This window comes from Pogonomyrmex barbatus, unplaced genomic scaffold (genome assembly GCF_055798465.1).
Source record: "Pogonomyrmex barbatus isolate J1 unplaced genomic scaffold, ASM5579846v1 scaffold16, whole genome shotgun sequence".
In the NCBI taxonomy this organism is placed as follows: Eukaryota; Metazoa; Arthropoda; class Insecta; order Hymenoptera; family Formicidae; genus Pogonomyrmex; species Pogonomyrmex barbatus.
This window is the reverse complement of record NW_028297112.1, coordinates 6,284,536-6,296,932: the sequence shown is the minus strand read 5'-3', so window position 1 is coordinate 6,296,932 and position 12,397 is coordinate 6,284,536. Positions and strand designations below refer to the sequence as shown.

Genomic DNA, 12,397 nt, shown 5'->3' with positions numbered 1-12,397 from the left:
GTTATTATCCTCTTCGCCATGTATTGTGACTGCTGCATCTTTTCATCCATAGTAGTCACAGTGGGGAATGACAACAAAATCTATACAACATCATTACTCTATTGCAGTGCTAACGCATTAGGATACATTTTGGAACAGTTTTACCGCACTGTCAGTGAATTTTGGAACACAACTATAGCCTATAATATTCAAATACAAAAATCTGAATTCAATTCTGTCAATATAATAATAAAATAGTAATGAAGTAAAGAAGAAATACAAACAGAATAGTTCAGTTCAAGAAATTTGGAATAGAAAATTGAAAACTTATAACTGATACACTCATCGAAGATTGAGGGTGATATTAATATATGAAAAAAAAATGAGAAATAAATACAGAATAGACATATATATAATGTAATACAAGGTAAAGTATCAAATAATTACATGTATAATTAAAAATATCAATATTCCTAATAAATAAATAAGTAAATAATCAAAAATTATAAGAAAATTTCCTAATCAGTCGTATGTGAAAACAAATGCAATACACGGGACAGGCTGATAAAAGTAATATCAAGAAACAGTAAAGCGCATGACAAAATCATGAAATGGTTGACTATAAATGTGCATACTCAAAAATGTTAGAGGCACTGAGTATCACACATATCCCACTAGTCCCTACATATCCTCTATTTAAATGCACAGATCAAAACTATGATACAAATTAAACACTTGCCCAACGAGATAAAGATTTAAATAAATTACTAAAATTACTGAAAGTAATTTAAATAAATTACTAAAATACAGCAAAAAATTATACAAAATAGGCGCAATAACTAAGTAATAGCTTAAAATAAAATTAAAAAGCAAATATATAGGCAGCAAGTAAAAGGTATGCAAGTGTACATATGGGACAACCAGGAAATAGCATTACAATACAATAGCTATCCGGCGCCCGGATGAAAATAGTTTCTCAAGAGAAATTAATTGATACATAAATAAAGTAAAATAAAATTAATGGATAGAATGATGTGATTATATGAATAAAAATTACCAAATTAATAATTATCAAATAAGTTAAACCTGATTATATGAATAAAAATTACCAAATTAATAATTATCAAATAAGTTAAATCTGAGTTAAATTAAGATAAATTAAATAAAAATTAAATAAAAAAAAGTTAAATTAAAATTGATATATGAGAAAATTTGGAATTGTTCATTTAATACTAATCAAAGCTAATTAAAATTAAACAAGATGAATAATTAGAATAATAATTAATGATTAGAGTAACATTTATAGATAAATAGTGTAAAAATATAAGAAATATGAATAGAGCTCAATTGAATTGATTAGATTAAATTAAACTGAGTTAAACTGAATCAGAGATTGAAAAAGAAATAAGAATATTAATGAATATATATAATACTAAGCAGAGATAAATAAAAATTATATAAATTTAAACAGAAACAGTGAAATAATAAATAAATTAAATTAATATGTAATTAGTATGTTTAATAAATAAACAATTAAAGTGATACATAATAAAAATATAAATCAGATTGAATAAATATACATTCCAGTGCAGGTAATATAATATGATCAAAAAATTGATAATAAAAAGTAAATAAATAAATAAATGAATAAATAAAGTCTAACAAAGCAAGCGAGTCAAACAATTTATTAAAACAAGGCAGTATACAGATCTCAAAACTCCTGCATTTGAAGTGTACTTCAACGTTTTTTTATGTTAAAAGAAACAACTTTTTCCTTTAGTAAAATTGCGTGCGAGTAGTTTTTACAGTAAATCAAATTAAAAGTGACGAATGAGCGCGCGTATGTGCGTAGCGATTAGGGCTGGTGCGGCTCTGGTACATAAGCTTTGATGACTTCACGTACTATATTGTTTAAAATATGATAAAAATTAACAAAATAAGTATTGTTTTCATCTTTTAACAATTTAATAAAAAAATTGTCTGATTTCATAGCATTATCTCGAAATAAAAATAAATGTAAATAATATGATGTAAATAATATGAACTGAGCATTCTATTATTTTAATTACTGTGCAATATAACAATAAAAAAATACTGAATTTAACGAATTATTTAGATTTCGTTAAATTTTTCGTTAATTTTAATTATTCGTTAATTTCTTTTTTTTTTGTTTAATTTATTTTTAATTATTTTTTATTTTGGAAGATTTGCCATTAAATATATGTCGAATCATATCAGAAATGCTCCAGTTCAAATATAGTTTTATTCACAGAGTCAAAGTCTGAATACAAATAAAAGGATTACACTTCGAACATCTTTTATAAATTTAAATTTTTAATCAGTCCTTTTCAGAGCTATACTATTATTATTATAAACTTACGAATATTTCAGTACATCACAAATGCTTACGAATTGTGTTTTTTACTTTATTGTTTTAACCATGTAATCAATAGAATGTTTTTTTTTAATGGAATATATAACGCTTAATAACTAGAAATTGAACTTTTGAACTTTTTAACAATTATAAATAATTTACTCAAATTGTTTTTTATGAAGGAAAATTTTTTACAGAGCATATACGTAATATGTATAATATTATATTTTAAATACGATTATTTCAAAATATTTAAAATATTTTAAATTTTTGACATTTTTTAAACAATTATTTACATAACGTCTAGATCATAATTATAAAAATTATTTATTTTATCAAATATAATTTTTTATACTTTTTTTATTTGAATAATTTTAACTTCTTATAATTTTTTTAACTTCTCTGATACAAGATATTAGAAATAATTTTACACATTTACGAAATATGTGAAAAAGTTTCAAAATATCGGTACAATCGTTATTAAAGTTTTATGAAATTATGTAATTATTGTAATATTATAAAGATAAATATGTTTGCATAATCTGTTGTTAATTTTTTCTGAAAAATAAAAAGAGAACCAGCTCTCTCTCAAAATATTTTAAATTATATCTTAAATTATAAATTATAATTTTAAACTATTCTTTAAACACTATTATGAAAAAATCAATTTTTTTGACTTTTCGTAATTATATACTCACGTAATTAATAAGTATTTGTTAAATTCAGTATTTTTTTTATTGTCATATACAATTGCGTGACAAAAAAATAATTAAAATAATAGAATGCTCAGTTCACACACCATATAATTTACATTTATTTTTATTTCCAGATAATGCTACAAAATCAGACAATTTTTTTATTGAATCATTACGTAAAGGATGTAAACAATATTTATTTTGTTAATTTGTTTTATATTGTTACACCCGCGGCTGGTTCATTCGCGTCAAGAAAGGAAGAACAGTTTGAGAAAAGAACACAAACTTTATTACGCACAAAGCACAGGAGCATTAACAAGAACTTTCACAATTAATTATTATTCGCAATTATAATCCGCGTTACGGCTCAAATTCGCGCGTCGCGCCGCCGACTCTCTCGCTACAACAATCACTTAACAACCGCTTAGCGACTGCTTGACAACCGCGTTAGCAAAGAACGATCTTCATGTTGGAAATCGAATAGCATCGAGCGGAACATCGCTCGGTCGTAACAATATTTTAAACAATACAGTACGTGAAGTCAAGATTAAGTACCAAGCCGCGCCGGCCTAAGGAATGCGCGTCTGACCGCTACGCACATACGCGCGCTCATTCGTCACTTTTAATCTGATCCACTGTAAAAATTATTTGTCGCACGCAATTTTGCTAAAGGAAAAAGTTGTTTTTTTTTTAGCATAAAAAATCACGTAGTGTACTCCAAATGCGGGAGTTTTGGGACATCCTGTATATCAATATCTGATGATCAATATAAAAATAACAATTAAATATAACAGTGATGCAGTATAGTAAGAAAACTAAATAAAGAAGAATGAGAAAGTGTATTGTTAATAAAATCAAAGAGTTTAAAGAATAGCATATACAAAAAATTTTTTATCAGCAAATAGTTGAGTAAGTAAAAATCAAAATAATATTAGCAACAAAAGACTAATAAACAAGTCATTAATAAGGGAAAGGCGCGGACTTGGAATCACTGATTTTGAAAAGACTTATATATTGTCGCGTACGCGGCGGTCACAAATCGCGAGTCGCGTTATGCGGATGAGTCGCACGCGGAATAACAACTCTCTTAATAAAAACTTGAGAACTTTATTAATAACGAAACAATTACAACACCGCGGACACACGTCGGTCCGCCTCAAATCTGCGCGTAACAACAACCAGAAAACCGCGCGTAACACAGAATAATCAACGACACGTCGTCAGAGAAACGATCCTCTGTTTTAAAATATCGATTCTTTTAATATTGATTTTCCCGAAACGACGAACACCGTTCGGGTCGTACAATATGTTAAAGTACTCTACTAGAAGAATACTTAAGTAAAAGGATAGGATGCCATATTCAGTTGTTTTCAAGAAAAACTGATTTAAATTTATAGCATTCCTTATAGACCGGCCGCGTTAAACTCATTATCGTTGAGATCGAGTAGTTCGGGTGCTCGGCCCTGTACTACCAATCTATCAACTTAGGTTCGATTCCTGTCTATTATACTTTTTTTTTATCTAGAAAATATTTATTTATTATATTATTATGTTAAATATGTATTATATTATTATGTAAAATAAAATTAATTTAATTAACAATTGTTTATATTTAAAATTTTCACTTTTAATTTCAATTAATAATTTAAAATAATTATTATAGTTCACTTGTTTTTATGATAAATATCACTCAAACAGTTGTAATCGAACTGCAAGTATTAACAGTGATGAAGATGACTAAAAGTTTTGGCACAACATTTTTCGAAATTACTTTTAAATTCCTTATTAAATTAATCCTTAGTAAATTTAAAAAATTAAAATATACTATATTACTATGTTAAACTATATTAAAAGTGACATTTTATTAGTTTTATATCGGACATAAAATAATAAAATTGTTAATTGAATAAAAATTAGGTTCAAATAAATTATTAATTGAAATTAAAAGTGAAAATTTGAAATAAAAACAATTGTTAATTAAATTAATTTTATTTTACATAATAATATAATACATATTTAACATAATAATATAATAAATAAATATTTTCTACATTAAAAAAAAGTATAATAGGCATGAATCGAACTCGGGTCGACAGATTGTAGTACAGAGCTGAGCATCCGAGCTACCCGATCTCGGCGACAATGAGTTTAACGCGGCTGGTATATAAGGAATTATAAATTTAAATCGATTTTTCTCAAAAGCAACTGAATATGACGTCCTATTCTTTTACTTAAATACTCTTCTAGTAGAGTATTTTAACATATATAAATCTTTTCAAAATTGGTAATCCCAAGTCCGCCCTCCCTTTGTAAGATCAATAAGCTGCAAAGGAAAAAATATAATAATTACAGTTACAATTGATAAACTCTTATACTCATACTGTGAAAGACATAGTATACCGCATCACAATTGAAATAAAATGGGATAAATAAAAAGGAACATATCAAGTTTCGATTGAAACAAAGTCATGGATATAATAAATATCAGATATGATAAATACCAGAACTCCAATATTTTAAAGCAACTTCAGATTAAATCTAATATGAAAATATATGTCGATATATGTCCGCAGAGGGAACATAAAAGATATCGAAAAGCACGAATTTCAAACCGCTCCATCGCCAAATCGGCAAAATGATATTGACGGAATAATTCGCTATGAATCCGTCACAATAGATAATAGATAATATCCGGAGGATGTGACTTAACTCATAAACGAATATTGCGTATTATTTATTGCCACGTGTCAATGTTCCGGTCACTTATATTCACTTATATCACTTATGTCACTTATATCACAATCTATGATAAAATATTAACAATAATCAAGCTGCGCATAGTCGTACCGACTTTTCGGGTAATACGCACAGTCCCACTCACGTTAAGAATTATATATTTCTGACAAAATTCACTGAAATCTAATATGTTTCACTTTGGATATTTCAGTCATGAACAAAGCTGCCAGAAACGGCACTCTGCATCACGACAGCATCGGTGATGGGGCGGGAGTGGGGAGAGCGCGAAGCATGCACACAGAACACGAGTCACATCTATGTGCGCTTGGCGTTTCGACTACCTTCGAACGGTAAGAGAGACTAGGAATATTATCCTACTCTCTCACGTTCGAAGTGCTGCGCGAGAAGAATAGACATACTATCGTACTCTCTCGCGCTCGCAGTGCATCGAGCGTGAGAAGAGGATACTACCATTCTCTCTCGCCCTCGACGCGCCGTACGATTTCGAGCGTTTCCAATGTTTCTCGGTTACCGCTCGCTATTCTTGCATACATAGCATATCCATTGGGAAAAAAATAAGCGGTATTAATAATATGAATGAATTGCAGAATTGATAATATAAGCAGAATTAATAAAACGAAAATGAATTTATTTTAATAAATGTTATATGTTATACTTGTGTTATATGTTGTGAAATTATATAATAGTTTCTTAATTATATCACTCTTCCCCTCAATAATTATTCTATCCAGTTTGATTTTTTACTTATGGTTTACATTGCAAATGTTTATCATATGTTATTTTTATTTATCACGAAATTATTAATATTTCTATTCTATACGTTCATAAATTAATGTATAATCAGCACTATTAGAAAATAAATATTAATATTATTTTCATAAAGATTAACATTATTTTGACAAAAATATGTTCAAATTTTACATTAATTCTTCTATTCCTCGCAGCAAAGAATTATAAATTTTAATACAAATAAAGAAAAAACGAACGCCAAACAATGACCAGCACAGTTATTCTTTTTCGCGTGCAGGTTTAATTTGTTATTGTAATTCATACATGTATCATATTACGTGCCAATTATTTGTCGGATTTTATTATTTGATTTATTTCATCGTATCAGGAGTTTTAAGTAATTTATTTTATTTCTTAATTTATTTTCATATAATATTATTTATTTTAATACATTATGTATCGAATTAGTCAAATAACATTCTGCAAAAAGCCGAATTATATCTCTTCTAAGGGAATTTTTTAAATTCTACGTTTTCACGAATACGACGTAGCGTTTGTGCGATGCCGCTGTATTGTTCTATCTCACTTGCCGCTTGTAAACATTTGACGATTAAACAAACGAGTTCTGTAAAGCCTTCTTATTTCACAGTTCATGCCAAGACGAAGCAGAAATAGATAAAGCAAAGGACAATAAAGTTATAAATATTAAAAATTATTAAAATATTATTATTTAACACGTTAATACTGTTATGTCGGTCCCTACGGACCGGCACTAGACTTTCCACTGCATCGGTCCTCACGAACCGGCGTTTGACTTTTGTTTATTATTTATATTTCGACTTATGTATCAAGCGTCTCAAGTAGCGCGAACGGAAAGTCAAGCAAAATCGACGTGGTAGTTAACGTATTAAATATTCTTAGTTATTATATTATGATATGATGTTCCTGCCTAAAATATAATCTTAATGTATACATCAATATCTATGCATGCTATTTATAAACATATATATATATATATATATATATATATATATATAAATGTATAATTATAAACATGTGTGAATGTTGCGTATATATGTATTTTATATATATATATATATATATATATATATATATATATATAACAAAAAAGTGAATGAATATCGATATCCTATCAATATTTACACTTACAAATTTTTGCTCTATATATATATATATATAACAAAAAAGTGAATGAATATCGATATCCTATCAATATTTACATTTACAAATTTTTGCTCTATATATATATATATATATATATATATATATATATAGAGCAAAAATTTGTAAGTGTAAATATTGATAGGATATCGATATTCATTCACTTTTTTGTTTTCTTGTATTCCTGTGTTTTTAGCTAAGAAAACGGGATATATATAATATATATTTTATTGCTATTCAAAATATAATTTCATGTTTCATAAAAAATATATCAAATATATCAACACTTATTACTTATCTTTTTACTATTCCCGTTTTCTTAGCTAAGAACGCAAGAATACAAGAGAAAAAGTGAATGACATATCCTACCAATGTTTACAATTACAAATTTTTGCTGATATATAGAATGCATAGCACCAAACAGAGAGCGAAGTGCAATAGAATAGTAGGTCTTAGCAAATGAAATTTAAATAAATATGTATTTTCATTTCAGAATACGAAGAAATGTTGTTGAAGGAGGAGCTGTCGCTGTCTGCTCCACAGACTTCATTAGAAGAAACTATGGAGCAACAGCGACAAATAATCATAGACTTGCAAAAGCAGTTGAAGCAGCTGCAAGAATAAATTGCAAGAAAAGTCCAGCCGTTGCAATAGCAGCATCAACAACCTCAACAATGGCAATAACAGCAACAATCATATAATGCAGCGCCGCAACAAGAATTGCAACCGATGAATAGTAAGACATATACATATATACGTTTAAACACACACACACACACACACACACACACACACACACACACACACAAATAAACACACAAATAATATTTATTACATCCTTTTATTAACATGTCATTTTTATGTTTTATTTATTATTGCTATTATTATTATAAAATATTTAGTATGTTTCTTTTATTTCAGATTACAAAAGAGGATGTGGCCGTAGGAGCAATCGTGTTCATTGGTACCAGCGGCGACGGCACACTGTGCCCTCTAAGAATATCATAATAATTAATAATTATTGTATAAAAAAAAATAAAAATATAAAATATTATATATAAAATGTGTAGTAAATAGTAGGTATATTACACCGGTTCTAACTCAAGAGCTCCGAGAGGGGTGCGGGTGTGCGGGAGGAAACCGTGGATGCGGGGTAGAGGAGAGGGGAAAGTCAGGGGCGGCAGTCCTTTGAACTAAACCGCGGGGGTGGGGGGGGGGTAGATAAGATAGTAAGATTCGGTGAAGATGATATAAACAAATAGATAAACAAATAGGTAAAAAATTGCGACTCGGAGGACATGACGTCACGGGGGCGGGGTAGATAAGATAGTAGCTGCAAAGGCGAAGGTGATATAAACAAATAAATAAACAAATAGATAAACAAATAGGTACACAAATAGATAAACAGGTGACAAAGATGATATAAAGAAATTGCACATGGATATGACGTCAGAGGGGGAGGCGGGCCCGCCGCCGCCGCCGCCGCCGCCGCCGCCGCCACTCCGCCCCGCCCGTCATGTTCTCATCTTCTCTTTTCGTTGCGCTGTCTCTATTGTATATCTACTATCTCTCTCTCTCGCATACCTACTATCTCTCCCATTGCGGCTCTCTCTTATTATGAATCTTATAATATTCTATTTTTTTTTTTGGCTAATTATTTTTATGGCGGGAGGAAAGGAATAAAAGATACATATTGTGTATATTATATATGTTTATTTTTAAACAAATTGAATATATTTTTCATTTAAGTGTGAAATTTTTTTTATTCACATTTTTTAGAAGAATATATATATATATATATATATATATATATAATGCTTTATAAAATATTTAATATAAAATTATTTAATCTAAACTATATCATACCTATACATTTCTACAAATATCTCCTAATTATTTCATAGTTCAGTACGTCAATTTCATCCAACCAATAAAATGCTTCTTCATTATTTATGAATTCTTCTATACATATCATACATTGTTCCACCGGTCTTAATATTAGTAAAAATTTATGGCACTCAAAACAGTGTTGTTTTGTTCCCTATTATCTTCGGTAACTTTACGTAATGTATGCCACTCTCTCACTTCGTCAAAAATATGATAATGAATTCCAACATTTTCTAGATGTCGTTCCAAGTAACAATTTTCACACAGACATCGATAGGGTTTCTCAGGGTGTTTCTTTTTCCGATAAATCACTTCTTGATGAATTGCTCTTATGCACATTATCGACTCTTACGCCTCTTCTGGTTCTGGGTGTTCTTCTAAAATAACTCTATCTAGATTGTGACGTTGCAATCCTCGAGCTTGTCGCGCGGCTTTTCTGTCATTTACCGTTTTCGCCACGCTGGCCGCTTCGCCGATCAAGGATCCGAGCGCGCCCAAAATTGGCAGAATCGGTAACATGCTACTTCATTTCGCCGTTGGAAGTATTCGTTTCTTTTTTTGCTGGCTTTTTTCTTCGCTTTCATACCTATATCGATCTTAGCTTTCATCGCTCAAATTTTTTCTGCCCAAATAGCTACAGCTGCAGTTTTCTCGCTCAGAGTCGAATCCCTCGCGATGACGCGTCCTAGGCTTTATCGACTAGTACCTTGTCCGCCACATGTCTGTCGGCGAGATCGTTGCTCTGAGGATACGCAATGTCGTGTTCACGACACGCCGCGTCCAATGGATTTATGCCCGTTTCATCTAATCGATTCTTCAGTCGAATACCCGGGCCGCAAGACTAGTCGGGAATATGTAACTCGAAAGGAAGCGCGTTTATCGCTTGATTTAGCAGACCTCTAACGCAGCCTACGTTTGACGTTGCTGCTGCTGACATACGTTACAATCCTTTATCTTCGATGTGCGTACGTTGCCACGGTTGGTTATAATGCTCGATACAGCGACAATAAGTTCGAACGTCCAAATTCGTCTTTATATGATCCAGAAGCTTGTCCTACACATAGTCGATACATTCACCGTACACGCATAACAGTACGACTTTCGATATATATTGGAACTGTTCAGCGCTCAAATCCCGAATATCGGAGGGATGCGACAGCGCGAGATATATTTTTGCAACTGCGATTCGCGGTTTCGCGCCTATAAATAGGCAGTTCGATCGAAGCCTAGATAATGCAGTGTGAACATGAAATTCGTGCGGCATCCACTGACGATACGCGTCGCGAATTGTGACGAGAAAGCGCGAATGGAAGGACATCGCGACGGAGCGCAAGCACGGAAATGCTACCGCGCCATCATTTGCGGTCGAATTGCGGTAAAACCAATATTCTTATAAGTTTGCTCGAGAATCCGCACGCTGTATATTTCGAGAACGTGTATGTATAATCGAAATCGCTGCAACAACTAAAATATCGATATCTCGAAACTTTGTTGACATCGATCGACGAAATCGGCTTTACATTCTCCAACAACAATGACATCATTCCACTGAGCGAGGCACGTCCCAATTCGATCTTTGTCTTCGATGACGTTGCATGCAATAAGCAAAATGCAGAGAGAATTCTTCTCGATGGGCCGTCATTCGAACATCGATTGCTTCTATTAGGTGTACAAAAAAGTTCTGAGCTTTAGATTTTATACAATCGAAATAACAATTTAAATTTTATATATCTTCCCGCCCTTTTGCGGTTTTAAAGCGTTGATATTTGGTCTTCTAAAATGCCATACGGGATATTTTGGAGTTTAATGCACATAACTTCAAAAATCAGTAATGTTCACGATGGCAATAACAAAAGAGCATATTCGATTTTCCATCCACTTCGTGTTTTATCTGAAGAAAAATGCTACTGAAGCTACTGCAATGATTTGTGCTGCATATGGAGAGAACACTGTAAGTCATACTACATGTAAAAGATGGTATCAAAAATTTCGCCAAGGAGATTTCAGTCTTGAAGATGAACTGCGTGCTGGACGCCTTCAAAAGATTAAAACGGACGAATTGCAAGCACTGCTGGATATAAACTCTGCGCAAACTGAATAGGAGGCTTGCAGAACAGCTTGGCGTTACGCAGCAAAACCATTTTCGTACGTTTACATACGATGGGAAAGGTTCAGAAGGAAGGCAGATGGGTTCCGCATGAATTGTCCGAAGACAACAAAAATCGTCGGCGTGACAATGCACTCACTTTGCTTTCAAAGTTCCGGAAAAAAGATTTTCTGCACAAAATCATTACAAGCGATAAAAAGTGGATTCTTTATGATAATCCTAAACGTAGAAAATCATGGGTTGAGCCTGGTCAACTTTCGACGCCAAAGCCCAATATCCATGCCAAGAAGGTTTTGCTCTGTATCTGGTGGAATTGGAAAGGTGTGTTGTATTACGAGTTGTTACAATCGGGTTGAAACAATCATGGCAGACCGCTACCAACAACAATTGACCAATTTGAGCGAGGCATTAGAAGAAAAGAGGCCATTTACTGGCCAAGGACGTCGTAAAGTGATCTTGCTTCATGACAATGCTCGACCACATGTTGCGAAAGCGACTCAGGATCATATCTTTGCGTTAGGCTGGGAACTTTTCCCGCACGCGACGTATAGCCTAGACATGGCGCCTTCCGATTACTACCTATTCCGGTCGCTGCAGCATCATTTGGCTGATACACATTTCGTGAGATTTGAAGAGATACGAAAATGCATTGATGACTTTATCGCTTCGAAACCGGTGAGTTTCTAT

General features: G+C 31.6%; 1 long non-coding RNA gene across 1 annotated transcript; it reads left to right on the top strand.

Moving 5' to 3' along the window:
* The first annotated feature begins 5,324 nt into the window (after positions 1 to 5,324).
* On the top strand, positions 5,325 to 8,477 carry LOC148937152 (uncharacterized). Its single transcript, XR_016138659.1, has 2 exons — positions 5,325 to 6,134; positions 8,210 to 8,477. It is a non-coding gene; the product is annotated as an uncharacterized LOC148937152 (long non-coding RNA).
* The last annotated feature ends 3,920 nt before the right edge of the window (positions 8,478 to 12,397 follow it).